Below are 16,182 nucleotides of genomic sequence, written 5' to 3' on the forward strand. Positions count from 1 at the left end.
TGAGCATGCGACTCACAAATGTACCTACAATTTGCAAGCAACAGCAATGTGTGTGACATGAAATAATGTGAGCTATTGTTCATCAAAACAGCTCTTGTTTTAACTCGAAAACCAACCTAGTGTAAAAATAGTCTCTGAGACTTAACTGTCTGTACATTACTGTGTTAACACCAACATTTGACTTCCCGTTGTGTGTGTATCAGCAAGTGGAAATGTAACATTTCTATGAAGTGGACAAAGGGACTTTTAGTCACAATGCTGCTCACGAGGTGGGATAATCCCTGAGAGGCATGTCCAGCTTTCAGAAGAATGATAAGTATGATAGCAAAGCCACGTGCCCACACACACACACACACACACACACACACACACACACTCACAATCCTGTATAGGTGCATTATCAGTGCAAGGGGGCAAGAGGGCCTAGTGATTGAAAGGAACTTTTCTTCTCCTCGCTTGCATAGTGTGGGTTCAGGGTCGAGGCTGGCGCAGTCACACGTGAACAATTCAATTCAGAAGAGATTGGTGTGACGCCGGTGTTACAGTGACACAAAGATAGGAAGCGCTTTTACTGATGCAGCACTAATGAATTAACATGAGTCTGGTATGAATGTTATCCTTGGTTTAGTGGACTCTATTATTAATCAAATGCAGAGTTGATATTAACATACATGATGTCAGCCAGTGTTAATCAATATACAGATGGCAGGGAGTGTGAATATATCACCTAATGAGACTCAATTGAAGTTATACTATATGATTGTCAAGCCAAGTACATTGTGTGTAGTGTCTCAGAAGAAAATGAGGCAAGGCCCGGGACAGTCGTTAAGGCAGTTTTTGATTCCTTGTCAGTGAAAAATATAAAAGTGAACAAAACTAATCTGAGCATGCATGATTTAGAAAATCCAAGGAAATCTTCTAATGTCTCAAAATGTTTATATTAGACAACAAATTCACCTTATCACAATCCACCAATAAAGATCTCAAATATTTGTATGCAAAACCATCATATTTGAATTCTACACATTTTAAAATTCTCTGAGAAAAGCTCATGCTCATGCATAAGTGCCTGAGTTGTGTACACCAGAATGAACGGTGGGCTTTCCCTGCATTTCTTTTTGCCCTGGATAGCAGTTTCAGCATGGTCAAAGGTCTGAAGCCAAAGGGAGGGAGTTAGTCAGGGTGTGCATGGGAGGTAGCTGGCTGACAGATTAGGGCACCAGTGAGGACAGAAGGTGATGAATGGAGGACCAGACGGAATGAAAACATGGCTAAAACATCTTATTGTGTAATATTGTTCACTAATTAAAACAGGCTTAGCAGTGTACATTACATTTCATTTAGCTGACACTTTTATCCAAAGCGTTCTATGATCTCAGGGATCATTGCCCTCTGAGATTAGAGCCTCGAACCCGGTGATCAGAGCATAGAACCTTGAGTTTAGAGCATAGAAACCTGAAATCAGAGAACCCGGATGTCAGATCATGTAACATTGAGATCGGACAACCCGAGCATAGAACCTTGGGATCAGAGCATCTGACCCTGAGATTAAAGTATAGAACCTTGAGATTAGACTATAGAACATTGAGATTAGAGCATAGAACCCTGAGATCAAAGTATAAAACCCTGCACAAACAGATACTTCCCCTGCCTTTATTCATATTTTTGTTATTTTCACAGCATTATTCTATCATTTCACACACACACACACACACACACACACACACACACACACACACACACACACACACTCTCACACACACACACACACACACACACACACACACACACACAGACACACACACACCGTCTACTAAGTTACACAAAGAGGTTGAGGACTGTGTCTCACAGACAGGTTTTTCACCTCAATGTTACATTTAAACAGCAACCTGTATTTTGCTGCTCTTTAGGAGCCACTTCATGCAGTAGAGTCACACAAGGGGAATGTTTATAATCAGTGGGCTCAAACTTCAACAATGATCTGACACTCCCCATATGGAACGCATCAGGACCACTTCTGATCACCATAATTATACTCTGACACACACACACGTGTTCATTCAAACAAAGACCACATGCGATATGTTCTTCACACACTGTTCTTTTGTGCTATTCTAAGAATACAAAAATATTGAAGCACTGAAATAAAACAAGCAATCAGACATCCACATTTTTCTCTGTATTATATATAATTGTCCTTGGATTAACATAGCTAAATGTAAAATGTGTCATACTATTATTGCAATAATAATAAAACATAATCACTGCCCTAATCCTCATTAAACTCATGGCATGTTTGTATACCATTTCAAAATAGTTGGACACTCACAGTGCACACTGAGCCATATTTTGAACACCAGAACTTATGAAAGTAAACCTAAAAGAGACCAAAACACTAACATCGTGGTGTTTACCAAAAACTGATCTTGTTCAAAGGTGGAGTTGATGAGACTAGATGGGAGGAAAAACAGAGATGAAAAGTTCTTATGTGAGATTGTGGACATAATGGAGTAATATCCAACGAGTGTATCAGTTGTTAATGAATGTGTCGATAGGCACATGATTGTAAACGCGTGTTTATGGCATTTGTGTGTCTGAGGTAGAAACAGCATCTGAAGGTAAAGACAGTGAGTTGTTACGTCTGTATAAGGCAGCAACACGTAAAAGGTGTGGAGGTCAGGGCCCGTGACCCCTTCGGCCTTCCATACCTGAGGTTCACATTCTGTCCCCTACTAGTATTTAGTGCTGACTTTTTCCAAAAAGTGTTAGTTGTTTTTAAGATACGCAAATCAATATTTTCATATCAACAGTGGATAGATTAACTCTATAATCAATATAATAATAATCAAGTTTCTATCAGCTCACTGTTTTGCTTTTCTTCAGCCCGCAACTTTTGCTGGATTACTCTCATCGCTCTCATAACAGTCGTCTCGAGTTGCACCAAAGTGAAATGGTCATTCTACCTTCAGGTGAAAAGGTCAGACTCTAGCTGGTGAGCATAGTGGAGCATTTAGCAGCTGAACACACATCTATTTCTCAGGATCGGTTGAGACCAAAACAGAGATGAAAATGTAAAGGAATATGGGATTTACATTTGCCAGGTGCTCAAAAACATGACATGTTTATCTTTTAAGGTGAAATGTTTTGAGGTATCACTTTGTGTGACAGCCTGATCTAAACTTTCAACACACACAGGTCATTTTCAGCAAAGGTGTGACAGCAGACAGACAGATATACTGTAATGACCATATGACGCTAGCATAATCGTTTTTCACTTTGGGTGAATCACTTTCACTGAGGCCATGGTTTCTACCCCTTTTGTTCCACGGAATGCTTCCATTGCATGCGTTTACTCTGATGCGTGAGCATGTTTATATCCTCCGCGGCACAGAAACATTTTATGCACCCCAACACAATTTAATTTAGTTTAATCTCAACCTCTCCACTGGGAATGCAACATATAATTAAACTTTATGGAACTGCCCTGCAGCTCATGCGGAGAAGCAGATTGTCACACACACACACACCCACACAAAGACTGAGAATGCAAAATAATTTGTGTCAATGCATAATCAAATTATTATATAACTTATGATTTGAAATTCAACACCTAAACATAAATATTGATAAATCCTGAGAACATGGCAGTGCATAATTGAAAGAACAGCATGAATAAGCATGTAAACTTATAGAGCATCTTTTCTATTATATGAATGTGGGGATGTGGATCTCATTGATTTGATTATGCGCTTCATTACGTCTCTGTGTATACGGGAAAACACTGTGGAGGCAATAACACCAGTTATTAGGAATGATACGCAGAAATTGGCTCTGAATAGATTTGATCCAATGCTGCTTCTGTCTGTTCATAGCTGCTGAGCGGAACGTGGAGCTTTTATTAGGTTACAGAGGATATAACATGGTCATCCGTCTATCTGGATGGGGCTTAGTCCAGCGGTTTCTTGTTGGAGTTTCCATGGAAAAGGAGGGGTCAGGGCAGTAATGCCTCAGCATCGCCTCGGAGACCGGGGGGAGATCAACTGAGCCTAGATCAGATGTTGTGTAACCCACGTGTTGAACCACGGACACCGGCAAAAAAAATGAAAGAAATGATATGTCTACATGTGTTCATGCATCATATGCAGACGTGTACTGGGTACCTGATGTGTTTTCTGCCCCTTAGGGAAACGCCAAAGGCATTTTGTTGATGCATCTCTCTGAATCCACCTCCTATGTGGAACAAAGGCCGGCTCCTCTGAGACCTCCCGCATCTCTCTCTCCTCTCCTCCCCTGACCTAGTTTACCTGATTGATTTCCACCCAGCTGGCCACTTGTATAACAATCCTTAGGAGTGTGTGTGTGGTCAAAGCATTCATGCAATGTGTACAAAAGGATTTAGGTTAAGGTTTTACTTTAACATACATCGAGTAAAGAGTTTTTATTCGACTTGATGTAAAGTGTGTAAAGTGAACTTACGCACACACAGTTTTCATTGTATCCCTCCCATCTCTCTTTTTCAACTCTGATTTCTCGTCTTCCTCAGTCTGACCCAAACTTCAGCGCAGATGCAGTCTGACTGCTTACAAAGCAGTACAACAGCATTTTGTGCAGAAGTGTTTTTCTAGAAGGATGTAGCGAACTAAACAGTTTTTTTTAGGCAAGTCCATTTCCCAAGCAACACGACTCCTTTCTTCTCTCCAAGTAACCTCAGTACAGTCCATCTGGGTCCCAGACACACACGCACACACACACACACACACACACACACACACACACACACACACACACACACACACACACACACACAATAACGGAGTGTACTGCCAGTACTGCTCCTCACACCCCCTTAATGCCCCTTTGGCCTTACAAAGTCTGTTTCTCACACGACCACACTATTAATACATACTTTTTCTTGCTTTCTCCCAGTCCCTGTCTCTCTCCTGCCATGACTGCCACACAATTCCCAAATAATTATACATTTCTAATATATGATATTCACACAGTGCTGTTTCTCTGGGAATAAATTAGCAGTCAGTACAACTCAGAGGAAGGAAAACAGCTTTGGTTGCACAGCCTTGACAGCGTCTTTTAAAGTGCTCCTCAAACTGGCTTTGCTCCATCGCTGTTAGAGTTAAGGTTTAGGAAACTACTGGCATGACTTTTGATCTCAGAAAGGCAAGATGGACCTGTCAAAAATCTATATAATTTCTGTTGACGTAACTGGGCCTTTTGTCCTCAGAACTGAATACCTGTTGATTATATTGGTTGGTTGTCAAAGTCAGAAGGCTCACCTGAGAGCTGCCAGACAGAAATGTATAAAGTTTGCTGAAGTGTCCTTCCTCAAATTAATGAGAGAGGTGTAGCTGACGCCTTGAAAGGGGAAATAGAGGCAATCAATTAAAGAGAAAATCCCACTGAATTGTAATTCAAGTCTTATTTTTGCTATTTTCTTTCCACGTTTCTATTGGTAATGATAACATTGAACTTACCAAAGTAACAACAACAATGACAATGAATTGGGGATGTTAGTGCTGGGGAGGGAAACCCCAACAGTCGAATGACCAGACAAGTCGTAAACAAAGCCACAGTTTGGTTATCTAAACCACTTTGTAGAGAGGTGAAACCCAAGTGAAGTAAAAGGGTGCTTGCTCAACTATGACAGTAAGGTCAATGTTTAAAGGGGACAGTATGCTTTATAGTTTTACCGTTTGCCAAGGATTTCTCCTCCCAAAGGGTTTTCCTAACCTGACCTGCCAGATGGTTTGTTAAACAGAATCCTCTGAGAAGCAGTCATAGAAACCCATTTGGAAAAGGGCAAGCTCTTTCAGTTTCGTTATTTGCTCTTCTTTCAAAGAAATACGGAAATAACTGACAGTATTGCAAAAATCTATGTTCACCTCTTCCGGAGCCTCCATTGTTGTTTTGAAGGAACTGTCGCCTCTCTGTAAGGCCTCTCACACACCTACAGTAAGTCAAGTCGGCAGCTGCCAGTAGCTCCTCACAGGACACGGATTGCACTGGCTTACAGGACACAAACGCATAACTTGAAGCACGACAAGATGGATTTTCATGTGATCCTGCGTTATCTTGCGACATCGCGAGAATCCAGCTGCCATGCAAGGTAACGAGCATACCGATCTGGGGATTAAACCTCCGCGATCGCCCTTCACCCAAGTTCTAGGAAACTGGAACTCCCCTTTAATCTACAGGGATCAGCTCAGTAATGCATTAGGTACTGTAGTAAAACAATAACAAAGGGTGATGTTTACCATCATTTCTGAATCATCTTTTGAGTAAAAGGTTGATTTGGGCACTGAGTACAATCTCTGACAAATTACTCTTTACAGGGTGTTTGTTGATTGCAACAAATGAAATGCAGTTGAGGAGACATTTCTATAATAAAAGCAATCGCATGAAGTCAAACATAACGCATATTTAGCCAGCACAGCATCCTCAGTCCAGACAAAGACAGGTGGAGTTTGAAAAAGCTGCGTTGTCATGTCATATATATGATTGTAAAAGTCAGCTGAAGTTGATTACCTTTGACAGAACTATTTAAAATGACCAAACAAGCCCAATACTCAGTGATTTTTAGTTTAAAAACCCCCATTTCAAACAAGTTTCAATCCTTTGTTATTGAGCGTCCATTGAAAGCAATGAAGTAATACTGATGCTGTGGTCTTGGGTCTGTGTGCTCCAGATTAGTGTTTTCTGGGCACACAAACTCTGCCTAAGCCACAGGCTGTGAGTCACTGGATCAGGAGGAAGAATTCACAGCTAAACAAACGTAGGACAACAGCCAGGCCAACCCACTTTGCTGGCAGCCATGCATGAACATGAGATCACACACACACACACACACACACAGAGACACACACACACACACACACACACACACGTGTACATGAGAATACAGCTATACTGTATGATCTTTACACATGGAGCAGTGCATGCACTCACTTAACAGTTACACACTCACACACATTACTGCTACTCTTCGCTGTGGCTCCCGTTTACTCAAGCGATGTTTTTCTTTCACTCTCAATCTTTCTGATGCAACCTTTGATAGATTTGCCCTTTCTGCTATTATCTCTTCAACTTGGATTTTTCTCTTGCTGCACTTATGAGGTTAGCAAGAAAATCATAAAGTCCTTTTTATTGTGTGAACATAATGCTTTAAGTCGTAAGTGGCTCACAAGGAGAACAAACACACTGGTGGAGGGTCATACAGTTCCGAGGCTATCATTTCACCACCTCCACCATGATCCACAGAGAAGGGCAAAGAGCACATTTATCTGACAGGCAATTGTTTACGGATCTTCCTACTCTGTCCTGTTTATTCCAGCCTACTGACAACATAAATGCAGGCCATTTATTTAACAGGATTAGGAGATAAGGCTGCTTTCCACTTGACCAGGGCACCAGCAGCACAATGAAATCCTCTCTTGACCCACAGCCTGAGGCTGATACTTGTGCTAACTGCTAACACCTTCATCCATGGGAAGGAGAGGGCAGGGCTGCACAGATAGAGATGATCCCAACCAGTGGACCTCTAGGCTGGGTGATTTATCTCATCCTCTGCCTGCTGCTTTGGGAATGTGGGAAAGGAGCATGTGGCCACCGTGGCTGAGTGCGGCAATAGTGCCTCATAGCATCGCTCAAACTGGATCCAGTTAAAGAAAAAAAAGAGAATAAGTAAGGCCATACAATCTCTAGCATTTACAGCTGCACTTCAGAGGAAACATGAACTATTTATTTATTATTATTACATGTCATTTTAGCTGACGCTTTTTATCCAAAGCGACTTACAATCATGCTACATTCATACACTGTAGACACAGCTACAGGGAACAATTCAGGGTTAAGTGTCTTGCTCAAGGACACATTGACTAGGGCGGGGATTGAACCACGAACCCCCTGATTGAAAGACAGAGCTGCTAACCACTGACCCACAGTCGCCAATTAAATCTTCCTGCCGTTGTATCTACACACAGCTGAAAACCACTACAAATTCTGTTGACATATTCTAATGAAAGGCTTTAAGACCTGTTGAGATTAGCAACATGTCTGATGCCAACTGGTTATTTCCACCAATGAGGAATAGGGTTGGGTATCGAAAACCGGTGAAAAGTGTGGCTATATTTTGCAAAATGCAACAAAATAATTGTGTGTAAAGGGGGGAATACATCAAACTTAATAAAACATCTGGCAACGCATAACATCCACTTGAAAGCAGAGGCATGCACCGTGGTCAAGGGACTGCATTGTTTTTCCACTGTGGAATCTCCATGGTTTAGGTAAAAAAAGAAGTGATGTGAAAACAATATTTGTATAAGATCTGTTCCATTAATACAATTCGTCAAAAAGAAAAAATATATTTTATTTATTCAAATTAATGCATTTCTTTTGAAGCATTAGTCTAAACACTACTTTTATAGGCAACGACCACTAAAGGCAGTGCCCTCTCCATCGTTGAACAGGTCCAGAAAGAGATTGAAATCCACAAAAGTCTGCCTTCAATCCCATCAGGACAAGACCCTGCAGCCTGGTGGTGGATGAAGTGGGACAGCCTCCCCATATTGTCTGCACTTTCAGACACATAACTGTGTGTACAGGCCTCATTGACACCATCTGAGAGGGTTTTCTCCTGTGCAGGACATGCAATTAGTCAGGAGAGGTGTCATATTTTGCCAGAGAAGCCAAATATGTTCATATTTCTGCAAAAGAATTGCTGAAGTTTGAAGCTGTATACAGAGTGTGTGTGTGTGTTTTGAATTTCTTTATATTTATTTAAGTATACTGTAAATTGTTGTTATTGTTCATAGATTGTAGTTAAAAAGTTTGAAGCTGTAGTTTGAAGCCAAGAATGTTGTATTGTTTATAATATACTTTTAAACAGTTAATATTTTGTTCAGGTTGAAGAAAAAAATGTGCCTTGGCAATAAAAAAATGTCTTTAATGTCGTCAATCGTCATTTTGTGTGTTTTTTTTTTTTAAGTTTCGGTTCAGGCACCGGTATGGTTTTAAAGGTATCGTTTTAGCACCGGTATCGGAAAAAAACCAAACGATACCCATCCCTAAATATAGCCGTGTAAAAAAAGCTACGGTCCTTCTTAGTGTGCAGTTCTCTATATATCCATATGGGGGGCGTAACGGGGGGCATACACTCAGGGCAGAGAAGAACAAGATGCTCCATCCCTGACATTATAAAAGATCAGGGAGCTCTGAAAGGTCGCCGTTGCCATATTCTCATTCTCTGCGGTATTGACACTTGGTATTTCTCTGATCTTTTGCTCTAATTAAAAAAAGAAAGAAGAACAGTTGCCAGGGCTGAGATTCAAGTGTGTGTGTGTGTGTGTGTGTGTGTGTGTGTGTGTGTGTGTGTGTGTACACCTAGACAACAGCACATTGTGATGAACCCATCAAATGCACATCACAAAGTAATTCCAAGTCAACCTAACTTCTTCATTGTCTTGTTTATGCTGATACAAAGTTTATTCCACAAGGTCATATCATAACAATTTAATTAAAATGCAGCCTAAGACAACAAATGTTCTCTGGGATAAATTCACCTTGTGTTGATCAGATTTTTATTTATTTTTTACACTTTATTCTTTGTCTTTTCACCACAGACAGAACACATATATACAGAAATGAAAAACAAATAATAACAACAGCAAGAGAAATAAAAATAAATAAATAAAAAGGGGTCTGGTTTGCTCTGTCCTCTCAAAAGCATGATAAATCCTGAGAAACATTCAAGTGTTATCGTTGACCATAAACATCGTCCATTTCTCCCTCTTCTCACGACATCGCTCTTCCATACATGATACTTCCATATCATGTATATCAGTCACGATTTTCAACCATCCATCTTGTGATGGTGGTTCTATCATGTGCCATCTCTTCGTAATAGCCTTTTATAGCTGCTAGCAGAATTTTCAGCAGATACCTGTCTTCCCCTAACACGGTATCTGTTGTCATGGTTGAACAATAAACTGACATCTCTCCATATCACTCTTAATGTCCTGATCTACTTTAGTATAATTTACTTTATATAGATCCTAAATTATTAAGTTATAGTTTTCCCGAGGTACGTCATTCTTTTAGAACTCCAATTTAAATTAAGAGTGTGTTGTATAATTTCGGATGGTTTGTAATTTAGTCGGGAAGCGTAAGATTGTTTTTAAACAACTCGGTTACAAATTCAATGACTGATCTCCCTTCTTTACCTTCTGGGACTCCATAAATACAAAGATTGTTTCTCCTGGAATGGCTCTCCAGATCAACAAGTTTGTTGCGCATGCTCGAGTTTTGTTTCACTACAGTTAGTAGCGTGTCTTTCATCTCCAGGCACGCTGATTCCAGGTCTGCTATACGGGTTTGTGCCTCGGTGATGCTTGAGTGTTGACTCTGCAGCTCGCGTATGACTTCAACTTTAAACTCATTAAAGTCTTCCTTTATAGTTTTTTTGACATCCGTTCACATCGTGTTTGAATCCTCTCAGTTCCTTAGACAGTTGTGCGAGGCCCTCCAGCAGCACGTGTTGGTGAACTACGGTGGCTTCTTCACCTGCAGCTGATTCTGTGTCGTCTCTGCCGCCGTCTTCCTGACTACCGACTTTGGTAACAACCGGGTTTTCTTGTTTTTTATACATTTTCTTGTCAGACTTACACTTCCTTTGCAATCTCCCTCCTCTCATATTCAACTTAGTATAATATATGTGCGGCTTTATATTAATAAGAGGTATATTGAATAACCGACTCTGAGGAGCTCAGCACCACACGTCCATCTTGTTGTAGCGCTTACTATTTCCCTCTATTTCAATTCTATGCTCCCCATCTGAGTATTCTATTATGAAATATAGCCTGATTCCAAATAATGGACAGAAAGAGGTGCTAAAAGAGACGTTTGCAGCATAACACATTCTCAATGACATTATTGTTGTCTTCAATAATCTGCCCCTCAGTGTTACATTGTCCATATTGTCAATGTTTATATACAGCCAGTCCAGACCAGTCAGGTACATAAAACACATCTGATAGTTTTGAACAGCAGTCACTATGGATTTCTATGAGCCATCAAACGACTGAAATCAGCACTTGTCACCTCAAAATAACTGTCCCCGTGTGGAAAGTGGAGATGGCTATCATCAACTTGAAGGCTATCGTCATCCTGAAGTGTGGGTGACGGTACGGCGTGGAGAAGAAATAAGTCAAAACCGTCACAGAACCGTGTCAGCTGGAGGTAAATCCCAGTGAGACTGAGTTAAGTACCAGCATGTGAAAGGCTAATGAGTGGAGGTGGACCAACAGTTGCTATATAACAAGTTTGGGCAGAATGAAGCTGAAAAGAAAGGGAATGGCAAGAAAAACACACACACAAACACACACACGCACACACACACACACACACACACACACACACGTGATCTGAGATCAGAGTTCATTGACTCGTCTCCGTCTAACCTCCCTTTCTCGTCCCTTTTCAGTCATAACCATCTAATAGTCTTTTGTGTTCTGTAAACCAACATGTATTTATGACTGCAGCCACCAACAACACATTCCCCTTCAGCCAGACACTTGCCAGGTGAGACCAGCCGTCTAGAGCAAACCCAGACTTCTTGGGATCATGTATAGAGGAAGTGAAATGGGGCGAATGAGAGGGAGACAAATGAACTGGTACGTCCTCCAGAATTTGTGCCATTTAGTTTTCATCTCCATAAAAGCATTGGCAGATCCAGAGTTCATATTAGTTCACGGTCTAACCCTGACACAATATCTCACACACACGTGCACACACACACACACACACACACACACACACACACACACACACACACACACTATCTGTAGATAAAGATCCCTGCAGTCTTGTAGCACTGAAGCACAGAAGTACTTGGCAGCAGGAAGCGACAAGGAAAATTCCACAAACACAACACACATGGCCTACTGTATACTTAAACATCTGTCTTGCCATACATACTGTCGCCAGCTGCAGCCTCTCTTTGTTTTTCTGAAGAGGAAAAAAAGATTTAAAAAGGCCACCTGAATTTTATACTTCATTTCCCATAAATACACGTTTCAATCATGTATACTTTTTATTTTGTTAACTTACCGTCATAAAACAACTGTTTTAAATATCTTAATATATCTGTAGTCAGTTAGTGTTTACTTCACAAAAGTTTGCCATTTAACAAATTCCAATGGCAAAAACCAAAAAGGTATCAAGATGTTGACAGCAACTTCTGTAACAGCACAATCTACTTCTCTGTCCACTTGCTCAGCATGACACTCATTCAGTAAATTACCCAGAGCAGCTCGCTGTGCTAATGACAAAGTGAGTAAAGCTATAATTTGGCACAAATGTGACTATTTTTAAATACATATAGATTGACAAACTATTCTGCAAGAGTATCTTAAGACATGTGCATTTTATGAATACGTTTTCACTTGAAATGGTTGGAATCCATCGTGACTTATATCCGATCATAGCATTCAGACCATAATTATGAACCGGTGAGTGGGAAGCCTCTTCGCTGAAATTCCGAAATCACAATCTGAGATATCAGAATTCAGTGAAAATGTCTGGAAAGCCATGAAGCTCTCGACACCTACAAACAATCCAATAATCTAATTCAGTCTCGTCATGGAATTGTGGTTTCATTTGATAACTAACCAAGGAGCAAGATGTCCACAGAATGGTAAATGGACTGCATTTGTACAGCGCTTCTCGAGTCTTAGAGACTATTCAAGGTGCTTCACAACACAAGTCTGCATTCACGCATTCACACACGCATCCGTACATTGATGGAAGAGGATATTATACAAAGGGCCACTTGCTCATCAGGAGTGATTAACATTCACAGCCATTGGGAGCAATTTAAGGTTCAGTATCTTGCCGATGGGCACTTTGACATGTAGACCACAGCAGCCGGGGATTAAACTACCAACCTCGTCATCAATGACATCATCAACCTACTTGACCAACGCCTCTAGCTGCTTTTATTGCTAAAACGCTGAAATGTAACCAACATATTTAGTCTCAATTGAAACTGTGCAACTTTGAGAAACAATTAAACCACTGACACAAACTTGAGGGAAACTTGGTTTTAACACAACAGATTATTCAGAAAAGTCCATTACTTCATTCAAAGGTCAGTCCTCACTGAGCTAAAGAGATGGTTTTGCTGGTAGAGTTGGCATCCCACAGCCCATCTATTTGGTTCAAACAGCTGTGCGCAAAGAAAACAGATCTAAACTATGTTGGCGTTCATGTAAGCTAATTTCTACTCAGAAGTTTGCTGACTAAAGAAAACACATTGTCACACACATACACTAAACTGATTTTTTTCTAAGGCACACAGCACAGTGAAGCTGACAACAAAGCACACGCTTCAATGCTGGGGAATTTAATCACACATCAGCCCCTCCATTCACTAAATTACATGTATTATTGTGCTTTCACTTATCTTTATTGCGAGAAATGGGTAATAAAAGCTCCTAGATCGGAACTGATGATGTTGTGTCAGTTGCTGTAACATCCACGGTGTGAGGCGGTAAGTATTACATAATAGTTATTGGCTCATATCCATATGCCAATAACAGACTGGGCCTGAATTAGAGACAGGGTTTGTCTCACTGAGGAGCAGGCTGTCTGCCAGACACACCTGACTCTACTGCCAAATGACCTCTGGCCCTTTCTGCAGAACACACACAGACACGCATGCACACAGCAATCGCAAGGTTGCAGGAGGATAACACGCAACAATCTAAACACAATTGGAAAGTGCTGCACCCGGGGGTGGTCTTAATAGCTTGGTTACCAGTTGTTACCAGTGTGGATGTGTGTATACATACATGCATGTGCGTAAATTGACACCAACTCACTGTCTATGGAATCAGCAGTATATATTTGTATAATAGGGACAAACTGGGGTTGGGTGTTTTTGTAAACACTCCTCATTCCTAAATGCAATACACCCCAGCTGGAAAAACACTGGATCAATCCTGATGCTGATTTATCGTGGTCCAACTGCTGCCAAGATACACAGAATTCAGCCCTAAAACAAGAGCTGCACACGAACACATGGGTTCAATAGACAGCTACATTCAAGCATTTGCACGTGCTTGTACACATTTCTTGAGTGAAACGATTGAGTCATTCAAGTATGACTGGCCTGAAGGTATTGGTAGTCAAGATGGGCAGTTTGGGTTCAAACACAACATTTAACATCCGGACAAAAAAACAAAAAAAGTTGTCCAAGGTGTTTCTTAGATCTTGTCTGCATTGTGCTCCTTTAAATTGCATAATTTCAAAAGGCAGGTGTTTTATTTTGCTTGTATGGGGAGTTTAATGTCTACATTTAAAATGATAGACCTATGCCTCATTCTTCACACTTGGCTAGACTAATCCAGTCTAATATGATGTTAGCCGCCAGCTCAAATTATCTCTTACAGCTAACTCAGTTCTTTCAGTTAGACTTGAGGATTAATTTGATAATCTGAGATGAAGATGTGTTGAATAACTGACATATTGACAATCAAAGGAAGCACATATGAAAGCCAAAGCCCAGGTCTGGTTCCATGTCTACAAACATCATTGAAGTAAACAGGCCTTTTAACAGTATAAGATACATTATTGTCGTGTGTTTTGTATTTAACTGGAGTTAGTTTGTGTTTTAAAACACCTACGATCAAACTGGGAGCCGTAGAGGTTTCTATTCTTCTGTTTTGAGATCCAGTACCTTTTAATAGAATACAGGAAACATTAAAGGGGTTGTGACTCTCTCTTGAGAAATACACTTTGCATCTGCAGGCACCATTCAATTAAAATCCTAAAAGCCCTTTCTGCAGCCAGCGGATAGGTGACAATTACACTTACATACACACATACATATTGGGAGGGGATTCAGAGAGACGGACATCAATAACCCTAATGCAAACCTCCAGTTTACATTCTGCCAGAGTACTCAGGGCTACACAAAGAACATGTTATTGATCTTTATACAAATGTATATATACACCAAGGATGAATTATCCACAGAAATGCTCAGTGAACACAAACACTCACACAGTACATGTTGTGTGCATACCCTCTCTTTTCTTGTGGACTCTTTCAGACACAGCAAAATAAATCTCTGCCTGTGTGTTCTGGCTGTCCAGTAATGTATTCCACTGCACACCTCCAGTATTTGCCAAGCTCACTGTGTCTGGCATCTCCTTAAAAGGGGAAAACGCCTCAAAATGTCCCCGGAGGTGACCAGCTGGGCTCAGTGAAATTCTATATTATGTCTAGACTACAGCCTCCTAATGTACAATGGAGCAAAGTATTCCAACAATAACACACAAGCAATGTATATACACTTAAACACAACAAGTGAAGTGTTGGCTGAAGCTCTGTGGACAGACACCTGAGAACCACTGATGGGAAAGTATTTAGTACGCGAAGGAGACATAATGTTACCTCTAATTATCAATTGTCAAATATTTCTGCAATTGCTTAAGCACAAGATAATAAAGACATATAGGACTCACACATAGCAGAACACCTCAGATATTGTGCTAACTTAAACACTTCATTCAAATACAATCATTTATAAAAACCCAATGTTGTCACCTTATAGCACACATGGTTCATCCCATTCGATTATATTTAGGTACTTTATACACCACTGCATTTTGCATACAGAACAAATTATATATATAGAATATTGTCTACACATCAAACATATTTGTGGAGACAAGAAAGCAAGCACCTAATGCTTTTTTATAGAGCTTACGCTTGGTTGGGGAGTTTACAATTTAATGTCTGTACACCTGACAGCCATGTTGGGTCAATTGTTTGATGGGAAAATATTTTGAGAAGGCAGTGCCTTGATATTGCGAAGAAGTGACATGATATTAGATTTATGTGTTTAATGTAGTAATGTGTGTTTAGTGTTCAAAAAAAGGCTGAACATGTGCTTAGTTGTGGAGATCTTGGCTGAGATCTTGCTCTTTGAGCGTCAGTTTACACACATCAATATATTTATAATACTTGGGCTTCATTTGTAGTTATTGTGCAATTTCAGAAATAAACTATTGCAAAAGGGATAGGCTTGCTGGCATGTCCAAACAGAAGCAGACCTTCGCAGGAATGAGGCAGGGAAAAGATCAGGCAGGTACATATGGGGTTCAGGTC

The sequence above is a fragment of the Cyclopterus lumpus genome, chromosome 10 (assembly GCF_009769545.1).
Source record: "Cyclopterus lumpus isolate fCycLum1 chromosome 10, fCycLum1.pri, whole genome shotgun sequence".
Lineage (NCBI taxonomy): Eukaryota > Metazoa > Chordata > Actinopteri > Perciformes > Cyclopteridae > Cyclopterus > Cyclopterus lumpus.